Genomic DNA, 18375 nt, shown 5'->3' with positions numbered 1-18375 from the left:
AGGGTCTTATTAGGTTTTTGCAAAAAACTGACATTTGAGTTGAAATGAAATGTTTGAGGTCTTCTTCATTTTGAGAAAACATGGTGTTGGCATGTTCTATCTCTGTGTATTTAAAAAGAGGTGAGAAGGTAGCAATTTCTAGTGAATCACACCAAAGTTTCATGGAAATCAGTTAAATGCTTAAAAGGGGGATACTTTGGATAAGTCACAATTTCTAGGATTATGTATCTTCACAATTTATTGAAAAATTTTAAAAGTATTGCTTAACAATGTTATTGAATCTGAACCCAAGTAATCTTTGACCTGCTTCTCAAGTGAATTCTCACGAGGGGGAACTGCTCCAGCTATGTTATGTGAGCCAGTGTTTGATTGCAGTGTATATGTGCTTCCCTTATATCCAATTGAAAATGATCTCATCTAAAAGTTCAAGTTGTAAGAATTCTGAAAGAATGAAAAATTCAAGTTGCAAAATTAAAAGGTGAATTAATGAAGCAGAATTGTGGCTCACAGTCAAGACATTATATATAAACTGGTTTTGGTGCAGCGAAGTATGTAAGAATTTAAGTATATTTCTCAAGCAGTTGACCATTATTTTCAGATTGCCTAGTATATGCTTAGCAATAAAGTGATTAAAAACATAAGTACTATCACAATTATTACATGCTTATATGGAAAATAAGTAGAACTGAAAAGTATATTATTTGCATTAAGTAATGATAATTTGTAAGGTCTGGCTGCAAACACTATAATAATTCAGAAACTAAAGAAATCAGCATATGAACTGAAAATGGTACCACTTGAGATGTTACCTAAAAATATATATGTTTTTATTCCTACTACCATGTAGTGTATCAATAATTTAATATGTAACACTTGCTTTTATTTACCCCATTATCCTATTTCCCATTACTCTGTTTAATATAATATTATCAGCTTTGGGTTTTTTAAAAATGCATTGTTAATACACTTATTTAGGGCAAAAACTCTGTGGTTATGAAACAAATAGGGTCAAGAATGTATAGTTTTAGGTATTTCTTTTACCTTACAATAAGTAACTCGTGTCATTATGATAAAACAAAAAACAAAAAACTTCCAAGGTAGGAGTTTAACTTTGGATGCAGTAAGTGTTATGTGCAATTCTGTGTTTGTATGTATAGTTGATTTACTTTCAGAACACGACATCTGTTTAGGGTCAACATGATTATGACCTTCTGGGATTTGGAGCTAATAATAATTAGAAGAACATCCATATAATGTGAATACATATAAGGCAAAATTACATTTTAGTTATTTCTATATATTATGAGAAACACCCAAAAGTATGCCTGAGTGTATTTGTAAATGTCTTTTTCCCCCCTTTTAGGGATGTATAGTGAAATGTGTGAGTGTTTTGCCAATACTTGTAAGAATACTAAATTAAATTATAGCAATCCTACCTGCATATAGATCCCATTTTAATGAAAGTGAATGATCAAATTTCCTATTGCACTTCAAAGTAATTACTCCTGTTACTAAAGTGAAGAGTAAGTGTAAAAAGTAGCATTCATTTACAGAAATAAACTATTAAATATGTAAAGTATTTTTTAACATAATGAGGATTTGTTCCACCTTAGGAAAACCTGAGGGATAGATATGATATGGTCCTTTCTCCTACCAATTTCACGTACCATCCATGTTTTTCTAACGAAATTTCACATGTGTTTATATGTTTGTTACTGTAATTTACCTTGTTATGAATTGTGTTTTTCAGCATTTGAGGTGATTTTCTCACTGTTATACCTCGCATATATTTCCAGGTCAATCAGAAGGTCTGACTCAGAATATGTTTTTAATTAATGCTACTTTTCTTCCTGTGACCTCTCTGCACATCAATCTGTTTTTTCCCCCCTCAGATGGCTACACCCTCATTTCGAATAATTTATATCTCCTGTGTCTGAAAAGCTCCTGGACAAGTGTCAGGATTTTATATCCTTAGTGCCTAAAAACCTGTAGGCACTTAATTCATGTTTCTCATAGGAATGGAGATAAAGAAGGAAGAAAGTGCTGTACTGTTTCCTAAACCAGAATATATAGTATCGAGGGAAGAGCTATATATCTTACACTCCTGACTGCATTTCTCAGTGTGTAACACAATATCAAGCATGCAGCGAGCTCCGCCACAGGAGCACATGCATTGTGTGGGGCAGCGAAGAGCAGGAATAAGAACTTACATCTTGTGGCAGGCAGATCTGAGCCTGCATGTCAAGCAACACCATTTGCCATGGGCTCTTGTGGCATTTGCCAGCTTACTTCCATTTTTTCCAAGGGTCGGCATAAAACACGTTTGAATATTAAGTTGCCTATAATCGTTTGTCCGGACTACTCATAATCTACACTGATGCAGGGAGTCCCCTGAGATTAGTTACAATTTTGCTAAAAGTCTCTATTTTCCCCTGTTTGGTTTCCTATCGTTATTTTTTCCTCTGTTTTTTTCATTTATTGGTGTCTATAATTCTCAAACTTCTTTAATCCAGTCTGTCAAATATATCAAGACTTGAGGAATTTAAGAGAACCAAAATGTCTTTATAAACCTATATTAAAAGATAAACTGGTAGTTAAAAAAACACACACAAAAAAAACCACTAATCAGTCTTCACAAGACAGTTTGAAATTCTCAGCACTTTAAAAACCCTTGAGAACCTAATTTAGGTCCCTTTTGAATGGCCTGAGGAATTTGAATTTCAGGAAACTAATATTACAATTTAAGAAATATTTGATAAGGGCCTGGTGCCATCCACTCATTCAACTCCTCACCTTAATTCAATCCCATTCCCTGAGTGCCACAGTTTAGGTCACATGTAATTATTCCTATTTCATACGCTAGAGCAGTGGTTCTCAACCTGTGGGTCGCGACCCCTTTGGGGGTCGAACAACCCTTTCACAGGGGTTGCCTAAGACCATCAGAAAACACAATATATAATTACATATTGTTTTTGTGATTAATCACTATGCTTTAATTATGTTCAATTCGTAACGATGAAATTGGGGGTCACCACAACATGAGGAACTGTATTAAAGGGCCGTGGCATTAGGAAGGTTGAGAACCAATGCTCTAGAGTAAGAACTTATTAGTGAAAATACCCCATTTTTGTTTTATTTGTACCTTCCTTCTCCATAGAAGTTAAAAGACTACCTGAGCCCTAGGCTGGGGATTAATCAGACACACCAATGCTACACTGTGTTTGATCTAAATCAAAATGGTCTTTAGCACTGTAGTGTTCTGGTTACTGGACCAAAAGTCTGTCCCTGAGTTCTTAGTTCTTAAATATGAACGTTTGTCCAGGCGATAATGCAGAAAAACTCCAGAGCAGCATGCAACCATTTGTGAGCCCCACTTGTGAATATGATTAACTAAATTCCCTGGCAGGTGAGAGAGGTTGCATTATTAGCCTGTCTCCCCAGTAGTTCCAGCTACTTGCTGAGCTTCTGAAAGGGACAGAATAAATGCTTATTGACCAAGTTTATTTTTAAAGGTTATTAAAACTCTATAGTAGATTTTTTTTTTTGCTTTTTATTGATTGTATTGGGGTGACACTGGCTAGCAAAGTTATACAGGTTTTAGCTGCACAATTCTACAGCACATAATCTGTACACTGTGTTGTGTGTTTACCATCCAAAGTCAGGCTCTACCCATCATCATTTATCTCCCTTACACCCACCCACCAACCCCCTCCACTGTGTATGAGTTGCTTAATTCCTCCCTCCACAATTATTTAGGGAAAATTTAAATTACTTAAAATTTAGTTAATAACAATTTTCTGATGATTATTGAAAATATACCTATTTAAGTTACTATAAGTATATATTTTAAGAATATTTTATCTATTATGTTTTGTTTATTTTCACAGAAATGATTCCATTGAATATTTAATAAATGATGTATTTTTTACATTAGTAATTCATTGCACAATTCAGTTAACTGGCAATGTATATTAACTAGATATTCATTTTTCAGATTTGCTGTTAATAGGGAATTTTCTTTAAAAACCTTAAAATTCAATAAGTAATTCATAAATCATGAATCATAATTCTAAAGTTAAAGAGGTTATCCAGTGCAAAAGAAGTGTGTTTTTCAATGATATGAGAAATATATATTTCATATATGAAGAATTTCAATTTGGATTTTTTTCTATATAAAAATATATAGATAGGTAATACTAAAGATAAACTTAAAATGAATATACATATATAATTTTCAGAAGAACCAATTATGTCTATTGAATATTATAAAAATTAAAATAATTCATTATTTTTCAATCAAAAGTATTCTACAGGTATAAAGCAAAATATTTCATTGTTCTACTCATAATTTCTATCCAAAGAACTAAATTATTATAGTATCATTACAAGTAAATAGATGTATTTGAATAATATTATAGTTCTAGTACTCTTAAATTTTTTATGATATGGATAATGCATGGGGGATTTTGTGGTTTTTGTTATAATTTTTTAAATTAACCATAAATTAAAAAGTAATTTGAAAATACATTTGGCACATCTACACAATGGAACACTATGCTGCTATAAAAAGGAAGGAACTTCTACCATTTGCAACAGCATGGATGGAGCTGGAGAGCATTATGCTAAGTGAAATAAGTCAGTCAGAGAAAGATAAATATCACATGCTCTCACTCATTTGTGGATTATAATAAACAACATAAATCGACGAACAAAAACAGATGTGGAGACAGAGAAGCATCGATCAGATGCTCAAAACTCAAAGGGAAGGTAGGGGAGGGTGGGGATGAGAGGGAGAGATCAACCAAAGGACTTTTATACATGCATATTAGCCTAAGCAATGGATGTGGACAACAGGGGGTGAGGGTGAGGGCAGGATTGGGGAGATGAGAGGACATTGGGGGGATAAGGTCACATTTGTAATATCTTAATCAATAAAGGGAAAATAAAAAAAGAAAATACATTTTTTTGAGAAAAATGGTGTTACTCTCATTGTGTTAAATTTCAAAGCAATTAAATTCATAAAGAATGGACACTTGTGAGAGAAACCAAGATGGCGACATAGGTAAACACCGGAAATTGCTGCCTTGCACAACCACTTCAAAAATACAACTAAAAGACAAAACAGACATCATCCAGAACCACAGGAAGGCTGGCTGAGTGGAAATTCTACAACTAGAAGGAAAGAGAAAAGCACACTGAGACTCAGAGGAGGTGCGGTGTGGAAGTAAAGTGCAGAGGTACGGAGGTGCATGTGGAGAGAGCTGGAAACTGGAGACACGCTTGTCTTTTTCAGCCTGGAGGGAGTCTCAAGCTGCCGACTCCTCTGAACTCTGGTTCACAGTGAGTCTCTGGGGATCCAGACTCATACGGGGAGAAACTGGACTGTCTAGCATCGGTCGGAACTCGAGGGCGGCTTTCTCTCAGAGGTGCTTGCAGTGATTACAGGGACACTGAGAAGCCGGGCCTCTTAGGGCAGGACTGAGGAGCAGCCACAGCTGTTTGCTCCGCCCTGTTGATCCCCTGAAACCCCGCCCCACCCAAGCTGTGTGCAGAGGCTTTTGCATATGAAAGGCCTGGCCCTTTGCAATCTGAAAATTACCTAACAAACTGCAGCTGGATCAGAGAAACCCAGAACTTCCAAAAGAAGGCCCAAGGCCCCACAGCAGCTTGCATTGCTTCACAGCTGGGCTCCTGCTGGGTAGCCTCAGGCAGAGGCTAAATTAGCAGCTCCTTAGAGATCCAAGAGCCAGTGTACCTAGTGGTCAGAGTGGGACCATCCAGATTACAACTCCTTAGATCCATAAGGGACACACTCAGGGGGCAGACTCAGTGAGCACCAAAGCCCCACTGAAGCAAGCCTTGCTCCAGAAGGGTGTCTCCAGCATGGAAGTTCTCCCACTGCAGACACAGCTGATTCTCACAGCCAATCGGCCTGGAGGTAAATTCCTCCCAGTGATACCTACAACAATCAAGGCTTAACTACAACAAGACTGTGCACAAAGCCCACAAAGGGGTGCACCAAGAGTGTCCACCTCAGGTAATTGGGGAGGTTGAGCCACTGGGCCCTATAGGACACCTTGCACAGAAAGCCACTCTATCAACACAGGGAAGCATAAAAAATGCAGAGACAAAGAAACAGGTCACAAATGACATAAATGGAGGAAAGCCAACTACTGGATATAGAGTTCAAAACCATACTTTTAAGGTTTTTCAAGAATTTTCTAGAAACCGCCAATAAATTTAGTAAGACCCTCAATAAGTCTAGTGAGACTGCCAATAAATTTAGTGAGACCTTGGAGGTTATGAAAAAGGACCAACTAGAAATTAAGCATACACTGACTGAAATAAAGAATATTATACAGAGTTCCAACAGCAGACTAGAGGATCGCAAGAATCACGTCAAAGATTTGAAATACGAAGAAGCAAAAAACATCCAACCGGAAAAGCAAAATGAAAAAAGAATCCAAAAATATGAAGATAGTGTAAGGAGCCTCTGGGACAACTTCAAGCGTACTAACATCCGAATTATGGGGGTGCCAGAAGAAGAGAGAGAGCAAGATATTGAAAACCTATTTGAAGAAATAATGACAGAAAACTTCCCCTACCTGGTGAAAGAAATAGACTTACAAGTCCAGGAAGCACAGAGAACCCCAAACAAAAGGAATCCAAAGAGGACCACACCAAGACACATCATAATTAAAATGCCAAGAGCAAAAGACAAAGAGAGAATCTTAAAAGCAGCAAGAGAAAAACAGTCAGTTACCTACAAGGGAGTACCCATACTACTGTCAGCTGATTTCTCAACAGAAACTTTGCAGGCCAGAAGGGAATGGCAAGAAATAATCAAAGTGATGAATAGCAAGAACCTACAACCAAGATTACTTTACCCAACAAAGCTATCATTCAGAATTGAAGGTCAGATAAAGAGCTTCACAGATAAGAAAAAGCTAAAGGAGTTCATCACCACCAAACCAGTATTAATGAAATGCTGAAAGGTATCCTTTAAGAAGAGGAAGGAGAAGAAAAAGGTAAAGATACAAATTATGAACAACAAATACACATCTATCAACAAGTGAATCTAAGAATCAAGTGAATAAATAATCTGATGAACAGAATAAACTGGTGAATATAATAGAATCAGGGGAATAGAAAGGAAAGGGCTGACTATTCTTGGGGGGGGAAAGGAGTGTAGGGGGTGCGGGAAGAGACTGGACAAAAATCATACAGCTATGGATGAGGACAGTGGGGGAGGGGGACAGTCGGGGAGGGGAGGTAAGGGCAGAGGGTGGGGTGGGAACTGGGTGGAGGGGAGCTATGCGGGGAAAAAGAGGAACAACTGTAATAATCTGAACAATAAAGATTTAATTTAAAAATAAATAAAAATAAGGTAAAGCTTAAAACACACACACACACACACACACACACACACACACACACACACACACACACAGGTCTGATTCTTCCTTTCCCTTACTCATTGAGATACTCTAGTATGGGAGGGCAAAAAAACAAACAAACAAAAAAAAAAACCTTGTCAGATACATGACTTGCGACTGTTCTCTTCCATTCTGTGTATTGTCTTTGGATGCGTAAAATTTTTTAATTTGCATGAAAAAAGAAGAATGGACACTTGCATAATTGATTGTTATATGTTTGGTACCATTCTGAAAAGAAAAATTTGAATGTCAATTTCTCATCATGACGTGTATAGATTACAACTTTTTCTGCAAGTGTTACTAGAGTTTGTATATAAGGAATGAAAAACAATTGGTTTGCAGGAATTTATCATGTTATCATGGGTTTCTTTTGTTTGTTTGATTTTAGTTCTGGGTAAAGATTAGAGGATTGAGAATAACTGAGAAAATAAGAGAAGCTAATGAGATGGCAGATATCCAAGCAATGAGTGACGAAATGTTTGCATGGGACCACCCTTGAAATGGTTTTTATAATTCTTCCAAAGAATGATTTCTTTTTGGTTAGTGGGGGACAAAAATGAAAGCCAGGGTGGGAAGGCAGAGATGGGAAATTGGATACAGCTAATGCACGATTCCAAGAAGGCCAGAAAATGTAAGCTACAACAAATGCAAGAATTAGCAGAAGTCTTTCTTAAAGCTTTTGATTGTCAAGCATAACAATAGTTGGAAGGTAGAGAATAGAATAGCAGCAAGATATTTTCACCTAAGACACAGCTAACATTTGGGCTACTTAGAGCTATAAGTAAGGAATTGTTTAACATTTTCATTGACTAAATCATGTAGTCAATGCAATTTAAATTAGGTACCACTTAATGAGCAAAGATGTATTTATATCCTGACACTTGAAACATCTGCAAATCATGCGTCCTCTAGCTCTTGTCCTCTCTCAAGTTAGAGTGCTTGGACTAGAGGCCAAGGTAATCCCATCTAGTTCAAGCATGTGGATGTCAATTGCCACAGAGGATACTTATAGTAAATACAAGAAGGAAATTACTTCTTATTCACATACCACTCCAGGACTAGTCCTATACATAGAAAGGGAAGATGCCAGCTGAGGTGATGCTATTTTAGGTGCTTTGAAAGGCTAGCTTCCCCTTTAAGTCACCCCCAACGCCACCATTTGATTATGTTGCCTAGAATTTCAAACTCCTCCTCTTGTTTCTTTCAGTTATATTTCTCTAGAGATCCACCTTTAAAATGTTTCTATTTCTTGAGAGAAAAAATGGAGCAGTTAGAAAACTGATATCTTTATTATTGTCATTTTTCTGTATGGGTTGATTGGTTGATTATACAGTTTCTTAAACTTAATGGTTATAGGAGAGGGAGGGAGGGAGAAAGGAAGGGAGGGAGGGAGGGGGAGAGAGAGAGAGGAAGAGAGAGAGAGAGAGAGAGAGAGAGAGAGAGAGAAGAGAGGAGTGCCAAGTCTTTCATTCTAAGGGCGGGATTTTAGGGGAGGCCCACGGGAGAGTCTCAATAGGGAGCATCAGCTTCCCCGGTGTGTCTCCTCAGGGTTCCAGACCCCACGGACCGTTCCGTGCCAGGACAGGGCTTCAGTAGTGACTGCATCTGGTCCTGATGTCAGACCTGGCATTGTTCTGCCTGGTTGGGCTGCTTTTCTGGGTGGGAAGCTGAAACACAGCTGAGGCCTAGATGTTAACTCCAGTTTGACCAAAATTCTGTCTCTGTGGCCGACAGACCTGAGGCTCTGTTCCTAAGAGTATTTGATGCGGGTCAGCAGCTCATTATCCTGAGGGCTTAATGCTACAGGGAGTGGTTGTGCGAGGGCTTCATGCGAGTGGCATGAGGCTGTTTCTCTGGCCCCCTTGTTCCTACCACATGGGGCGACATGCTAAGGGAGGAAAGGTCACCCTGGGAGTGAGGCCCTTGTTTTCCCAGTTTCGCCCATTGCTAGGTACCCAGGCTTTCCACCCTGGTCACCTTCCGTAGCTGACCTACAGTCCTTACTCTGCGCATGCCTGTCTAACTACAGGAGAATAATATAAGAACGTGTGTGTTAGGTGTCATGAAATCTGCTCCAACTCCTGTCAACCCTGTGAATGAGTGATGTTCACTATGTCAGGTCCTCACCAGCCCTGCTCAGCTCCTGCAGACCTGTCCCTATGCTTCTTTTTTGGAATCAGTCTATCTCTCATTTAGTCTTCCCCTTTTCCTTCTGCCTTCTATTTGCCCCAGCATCATTGTTTTTCCAAAGAACCCTGCCATCTCATGACGTGCCCCCGGTTGAACAGGTTTAGGATGTAAGAGTGCTTGCAGTTACATATGACAGTAAGGAGCTAAGGGTTAATCCTGTTTCAGATCTATCATAATCCTGACAGCCAATGGCTATGGCTCCACTGCCAGAGATGAGGAAAACTGAAATAAGTAGTGGTTACCATTCTGGCAGCCTGAAGAGAAGTCTATAGCACTCCTTTTCTGCTATAAATTATAGCAAGGAAATGATTAAGAAGGGTTTGGGTTTGATATATGTTTCCTTAAAGCTTCTCCAAAGGAAAAATAAACATTCTGTGAAAGTGAAAGTAAAGTGTACCATACTCCCTCATATTTTATCAAATCTGTTAAAGCAAAATTATATATATATGTGGCTAGCCATATATCAAAACAACTCTATACTTGTGACTTGATGCATCGGCAGGCCAGGTGTATGGAGATACAATTCCAGCACTAAAATTGTCTGGTTACATTGAAATCCTAGCACGTCAGAAATTGAAAATATCAAATATTCAATACATTTTTAGAAGCAGTGTAGTCTGAGGATAATAAGCAGCAATCAAAATTGTTTCAAAAAATGGTTCTTAGATGAAGATCTCACAAAATCACAATTCAGTGAAGTTCAATATTTTTCTTACCTTCATACTTATGTGCTAATTACTCTCACAAAGAGAAAAAAACTCACATAAACAAACAAACAAAACAATTCCAAATATCCCAGAAGTTAGAGCTCTTTCTATCTGTAGTCTCTCAAACGGTGAATATCTGAAATATTTATAAATTCTGAAACTATGACCTTCTCTTTCTCCTGTTTCTTTGCTTCTTCATCCCCTCTCTCTCCTACACATAAACATTAACTAGATTGTCAGCACCTACTATCCTTACCTCCCCACAACCTAGGGTCTGCTATATCTGAAAAAGAGAACGTTCATAAATAGTTTATTAAGCAAACTGTATATATATATATATATATATATATATATATATATATACACTTTTATGAGTGAGTATAAACATACATATACAAATCAGTTTTGGTAAACCTTCCAGCATTCTTATATTTGTGCAAAGCTTCTTCTACATAAATACTTGATAACTTTCTTCACCTTATTTCTAAAAGAAATAAACACACCATACCCATCAGGCTTTGATCTATAATGCCATTCTTCTTTTTCATTATGCTTACTGGTTTTGTCTTTATTTTAAGCAGTAGTTTCAACCTTCATTACCATATTGTGCAGCCCAACAGTGAGTGTAAAATACTTAGACAGAAAATCACTGAGTGCTTAAAGCCAAGTATTGTATGTTTGTGCTCAGCTTGGTATCTTGATTACTGCTTGAATTAGAGAATCCTGTCTGCTTTCCTGCTTGCCCCTGTGTTAACAATTAAAGAGCCTGTGTCCAATGTGTATGAACCAAATAAACCAGCACCTCTTTTGACAGAATATCACTTAGTCATATTAGTAGCCTGCATTTGTTATGTAATATTTTTGTTGTATGGGGAAATGAGGTTGGATTTAAAGAGAAAACTATATTCAAAATATGTAGATTACTTTTTTTTTTTATAAAATGTTTTGTTCGGGTATGATGACTAGACATCTAGTCATAGTATTTAACAAAACCTCCAAATAGATTGATACTATAGCAATCTTTTTACTGAGAAAATCAATGAATCACTAATGACATAATTTAGAAACACTCTACAGTGCAGATCTGACTCTTGAGTTTTATTATGCAAAGTAAAATAGCTCTTGCATCTTCTCTCAGAGGTCCTTATGCGAACTCATCAAAGTGTTCAGTAAAACATAGGGCTATCCATTTGATAGGATCCAGTAATCTCTTTAGGAGACAGCACATTTCTAGGTGCTTTTTTCCTTTGTCACATATGACTTTGGGTTTTGCTGGAAATGGTAATTCAAATTATTTTACCCTCAGCAAGAAAATTGTTTGGTTGCATAGATTACTTGTCTCTCTGCTAGGTAGTGTCAACCAGTGGTCATTGGCACCAGTGCAATTCCAACAGGAATTCCCTATTTGGGGTATGGGTGAAAGGGGAGACTTTATTCAGTGCAAACAGATAAGTTGTGATATAGCACGTCTATGAAACAGCACACCTGTGGAACACCTCAATAGTGTTAAAGCTCAACTATTAAACAGCAAGGCTGTGGAACAGCATGGGTGTACAGTGGCCCTCAGGTCAGGGCACATGTGGGAGGCAACCAATTGATGTGTCTCTCTCACATCAATGTTTTTCTGTCTCTCCCTTACCTTCCACTCTCTCTAAAAACCAATGAAAAAAAATTGTCCTCAGGTGAGGATTAACAACAACAAAAACAAATATATATATATATATATATATATATATATATATATATATCATGCACATGATACTAAAAATATTTTAATAGGTCATTGGTTTATGTATCTTTATATTGGCTAAACACATCTTCCCAATTCATTGCATACAGACTTAATTTGCTTGGTAGTTTTTGACATCAAAAACTCCACTTCCACCCTAGCTGGTTTGGCACTGTAGATAGAGAGTTGGCCTGTGAACTGAAGGGTCTTGGGTTCGATTCCAGTCAAGGACACATGCCCGGGTTATGGGCTCCATCCCCAGTAGGGGGTGTGCAGGAGGCAGCTGATCAGTGATTCTCATCATTGTTGTTTCTATCTCTCCCTCCCTCTCCCTTACTCTCTGAACTCAATAAAAGTCTATTTAAAAAACAAAAACAACTCTCCTTCCATACAAATAATAATTCATACTGGGAAATAATGGAATTTAATTCTGAGATTTAACCACAAATGATTTTGATAAGAATGGAAGTACAGTGGAATAAAAATCATTTGGCAATAGTTATTTGAGATGTACATTATTATAATAACTTAGTATTTTATATTTCGTAAATTTGCAAAAGATATACTGTTTAGGCATCATTATTTGAGTCCTTCTGAAAACAGAGATTGCATTAATCTATTTGTTATTTTCTGAGTCTGATCTGTGCCCTGCCAACAAAATTTATATTGAAAATCCTTTTAAAGATACTACCTCTTATCTGATTTTAAAGTTTATCCATTTTACCATATTTTACTATTTTAAAACTAGAGGCCCAGTGCATGAAATTCTGCACTGGGGGGGGGGGGGATGTCCCTCAGCCATGCCTGCACCCTCATGCAGTCTGGGACCCTTCACTTCTTACTGCCCACCAGCTCACTGCTCCTTACCACTCAGCTTCCTGCTTCTCCCGCCACCGCCACTGGGCTTGCCAGCCATGGGCCTGGCTTCTGGCTGAGTGGCGCTCCCCTTGTGGGAGCACACTAGCCAGTAGAGGGCAGCTCCTGCATTGAGCGTCTGCCCCCTGGTGGTCAGTGCTCATCATAGCGACCAGTTGTTCTGGTCGTTCTGCTGTAATGGTCGCTTAGGCTTTTATTATATAGACTAAAGGCTCAGTGCACGAATTCACACACCAGGGGGGGTCCCTCAGCCTGGGCTGCACCCTCTAGCAATCCCTCAGGGACCACTCGGGGGATGTAGTAGTGTGTGAAATGGCAGGCGGCCGGGGAGGAGCCAAGCCTGGTGCCGCACCCGCTCATCCCAGTCCTGGTGTGCTTGCCGCTGTCATTCAGTCATTCGGTCGTTCAGTCACTTAAGTTTTTATATCTATAGATACTTTAAATAACTTCTTGAACTACCATAGCTGAGGATTTACAGAAATAAGATCAATTATATTTATTCTTCTGATTCATAAAGTCATTATCAAAATTTCAAATTCATCAAAGAATCATTTTTCTTATTATATTTATATAAGTAAAAATAGCATTAATTTTTATTGGAAATCTACAATGTACATAATTTAAAGAGATTCACTTTTTTATTATAATGAATTCAATGATAGTCTAAGTCATACATAGGATTAAACCAAGAATTTAATTTTAGCAGGAAAAAAAGGATTGACTATGTTAAGGAAAAGTGGACCAGTTTTCTGAAAAATTTCCTTGAAATGCAGTTTATACCGTTTATTCATATTGTGCAACAGGGTTTCATCAGTGTTACTTTTCTTTCTTCTTGTCCTACATAAAATAGTCATTTTAATAAATAACTGTAGTTTTCTTATTTTAATATAGAAGTTAAAGTCTGAGTTTATAAAGTCAAGTCTAAGTTTACTGTACCATTCACATGCCCTCAGGTTGCATTGCTTAATTGTAGGTTTTTTCTTATTTCCTCCATTATCATATAATATGTTATTAGCAATTAAGAAGCATTGAGCACCTACTCTATGGCAGACACTGAACTAAGAACATTTTATGCACTGCCTCATTTAAAACTAGCACCTATTTTAATTTTTATCCCTATTCTACATATGGTGACTAACTTATCTAATAAATGTTGGAACCAACTATAAACTCAGTTTTGTCTAAATCCAGTGTCTTAGCACCTTATACATTATAGTATTTTGAAGTCTTTTGTTCATTTTCAAAGTTCAAAACCTGAGGACTGATGTGCTGTACAGGTTAGCCTGAGCTTGCCTTTAAAACATCCCCTTCTCTTGCTTTTGTATACCTCTGCTACAATAAAACTCGTCTCCTCTCAACAGACCTACACTATATTTTCTTGGCTTTCTGCAATTACTTGCAGGATGCCTTGTTTCTTCATTGTCTGCCTAATACGCCCTTCAAAGCTTATCTCAAAACCACCTTTTCTAAAATTTGCGGTAATTTCCATAATTGGAGTCCCTTTGGCATTTTCAATTTCATTATTTCTCATTTGTAGTTGAGACTCACACAGACCTAGATTGGAAACTAGCTCTTCAACTCCTTTGAGTCCTTTAACACGGTATTTAATATCGGTTAGATCAGTTTCATTTTCCTCTTCCAAAGGTAAATGATTTCAGAGGGGGCAGAGAAAAAATATGGTGTGGTGTCTATAGTTCCTGCAGATCCTGCAGTAATATTTTGCTGTCTGCTTATGTCTAACTTCATAAGGTCTATTTATTAATGTGTTTCTGTCCTGTGTCTCAGACATGGCCCCAGGCTGAACTCCCTTAACTCTCACCGCTAATGTAATGAACTCCTTACTGTTTCTCCATACATCTCATTTTCACCATATTTCAAAATTCACCAGAGAGCCACTGATTCCTCTTCCCAAGTTTATAGCTACGGTGATACCGCTCTGCATTGGAAAGAAAAAAGGGGAAAAAAACTTTATATATTTCTTATTGCATATCCATTAAATCCAAACCACATTGAACCCACTTCCCTTGCAGCGTTAGCTCCTAACCCTAACCCACCCATATCTTATGGTCCAGCCAATGCAAACCTGAGTAGTCCCCATACTTTCCTGCTTCCACTTAACTATTTATTTTGTCTAAAGTGCTTTTTCTGATTCTGTGTTAGGTCTCTTCATTTATATCAATCTCCTGGCCGAACTCAAATGCACTCTAATTCATGCAGGTTTTTCTATTCCTGTGTCATGTATGAGCGCTTAGTAAATACTGTTTTAAAATAATGCATTTAGTGAAGTGTCTCTGAATGTCTGTCTGGCATGGTGACTCTGTGCAAAAGAAAAGAGTGCAGTGAGCTAAGTGCCCGTTTGCAACTTACTGAAAACTTCTCCATGGCCTTAGGCTCTGCGGAGCAAGGGAGTTGCCACTTACCAACCAGTTGTAACACCATATGGAGGCAGCTCAGTGTGCAGATATTTGGATCCCTTGAGTCAGCTCAAGAGTAACACCAAGCCTGTAGGGTTGCCGTCCGTAAGTTTTCTCAGAGTCCTGTGAATTATAAGTTATAGATGGGGCCACTTACTTATTCAGCCTGAGCATCTGTCTCTATGGCTTGTGCAAATCCTCATTTTCTCTAAGTGCTGAGAAAATTTACTAGGTCTTTGCTCAAAGGGAACCTTTTTATTTTATTTAAGATTTGACTAGAACTTGTGATTGAACAAAACCTTGGACCTTGGGAATATCTTAATTCTTCTAAGGTTTAGAGAATCTACTTCTTTCCCTCTCAGGGAGATTTCATTATAAATCTCCCGGATTGTTTGTTTGAGGTTTATGCCTTTCATGTTATTCTGAAAATGCTCTAGAGCCATTTATTCAGTGATTTTTTTTTTCTGGTTCAAAGCAATGCATATTGGAGTAGATATTTTAATCGGTTTCTCAGTTTTAATGTAGTAGCAAACTACTTTACAGCAATGTTGAATAATTGGTAAGCTTTATAAATGAGTTAGAATCCTATATAACCCATGGCTAATATTTCTAAAATGTATTTTTGAGGAATTTATCAAATTGTAACACAATGAAGAACAGTATTATCTGAAGTTGACATTTAGTTTATTTCTTAATAATTTATAAGGCTCTGGAAGCCTCATTTACTTATTCATTTTAATTTGGAGTTTTAATATCGGTATTGAAGAGAAAGCTAATCATACTCCTCAGCAAACATGATATAGGAGCAGTTTCAAAACCAAGGGTCATTTCTTTGTCATTCCTAAGCATTGCTGATTCACACACTCCTATGGTGAGCTCTATGAAGTGCCTTATCTGTAACTAGAAATATTTGGAGAAAAAAATAATTCTGTAAAAAAGAGATGACATGGAAAAATTCTAAATAAATACCTGTCATGTGGAATACTGGGGAATTTCTTTTTTAATGTCAGTATCAAAGTAAACAAATGATAAACTTGTATGCTTATTACCTAATCAGCATCAGGCAAGTAAATGTTTGAACTCTCTTAAAATTTATTATTTAGGCTATTTAGTATATCAATATGTACTCAAAACAAATTAATAAAGAATCTCTCACAGTTTTTATTATGCTCAATATTTGCTTCCCTCGACATAAGTCCTACAGTGTAATTCATTTCAGACACTTTGAAGTAAAATACCATTAGTGGTCGAAATCACAACCATGATAAAGACCTGCATTTCCACAAGGCTGAAAAGAAAATGTGGTAAAAACAAAACTCTCTGAAATAAGAAGTCATTGAGATGTGATCTGGCAGGTCCAGAGGCAGGTCAGTGTTTTGAGCAAAATACACAAATCACCAGCCTGGTAGAAGTACATTGGAAAACTCAGAACAGCGTGAGGAAAACAAGACAGAACTCCATTCTGTGGGAAAATGAGGTTGTCAGACACTTTCTGTAGGTGTAGGGGGAAAGAAAATAAACACTTTGTCAACAAGTCCAGATATGTGATTACTCTCATTGGGTTATCTGTGAAAACAAAACAAGCGATGGAACAAAGATCTGTGTCTGTGTGTTGGTGAATCTGTTACATGCACAATGGTGTGATGCTCATTTTCAGTGCTTTCTATGGAATGTTATGGCTATTTTCTCTTCTGCTTAAAAAGGAAAAGTAATATCAAAAGTTGCCTTGTGAGACAGCCTGCAAAGTCATCTAATCCTTCCCTATGACTTTAGTCATATTAGCAGATATTTTATTGTTTGGCATTATCTATTTTTGTCAAGACCTGCAGCTTTTGAAAATGGCAATAACTCATTGTCATTCACTTATAGAAAATATGCCAGACCGTGGCGTGAGTAAATGCCTCCTTCAGAGCCAACTCACATTGGCCATTACTTGCAGAACTTACCTGCCACTGTCCTGAGATGCAAAAAAGAATATCCCTACAGCCTGATGCATCTATAATAATTGTTGGGTAACACAAATTTGAAAGTGTCAATTAGTTTCAGATCACTTTGTCTGTGCATATACCAGTGATGGCAAACCTTTTGAGCTTGGCGTGTCAGCATTTAAAAAACCCTAACTTAACTCTGGTGCCGTGTCACATATAGAAATTTTTTGATATTTGCAACCATAGTAAAACAAAGACATATTTTTGATATTTCTTTTATATATTTAAATTCCATTTAACAAAGAAAAATCAACCAAAAAAATGAGTTCGCATGTCACCTCTGACACGCGTGTCATAGGTTCGCCATCACTGGCATATACTTTACATTTGCACTTATGTGTATGTGTGAAATAATCAGGGCTTGTATGAAGCAGGTGTACACCATGTTGTCATGCATTCTGATTGGTAGTGCCTATATCAGTTGTCAGGTACTTTTGACATCAGTTTAATCTGCACTTTTTAGATGTTTAATCTGCACAAGACAATGTTTTCACTTAAGATTAATTAAAACTACCACTCCCACTTTGTGAATTAGGGAACAGACTTACAGGGAAATTAAATGGCCTACTCAGCATCACGTGATTATTAAATTGTGGAGCTGGTATACAAAGCAACATAATCTGTTTGGAGCACAGTGCTTGTTCTTTAACACTTGGGCTCTGATGTGGCACTCTATGCCTTGAACTCCCCACTTCCCCAAAATGCATGCACACATTTACCTCCATTTAAAATTTGCCTTCGCTGGTTTACTTAGTAACCTTGTGTTTGTTTTTTTTTTGTGGAGAGATGTTGATACTATTATTTGTTCAAGTATATATCTGAAAATTGTGTTTACAGCAGCCTTTTAAGAGATTTCCATTGTTAATTTGAAAAAAATAGCATATCACATTACAGGAAATTTTTAATGAAACTATATTGTTTAAAATGTGCTTTATATTAATTGGGTAGTGCTATCTTCTGATATTTTCAATTCTTAAATTATCATTTACTTAAATTATTTCTACTTTCAGCAGAAAGTATATGTGCTCATTCCTA

At 37.2% G+C, this 18375-nt stretch overlaps 1 protein-coding gene across 2 annotated transcripts in view; it reads left to right on the top strand.

Annotated features, from left to right (window-relative positions):
• FSTL5 (follistatin like 5) overlaps window positions 1–18375 on the top strand; it is a 594131-nt gene that overhangs the window by 546879 nt on the left and 28877 nt on the right. The window lies entirely within an intron of this gene.

Source organism: Myotis nattereri, assembly GCF_964212035.1.
Source record: "Myotis nattereri genome assembly, chromosome: 5".
Taxonomy (NCBI): domain Eukaryota; kingdom Metazoa; phylum Chordata; class Mammalia; order Chiroptera; family Vespertilionidae; genus Myotis; species Myotis nattereri.
The sequence above is the reverse complement of the archived record's forward strand: the minus strand, read 5'-3'. Positions and strand labels throughout refer to the sequence as shown.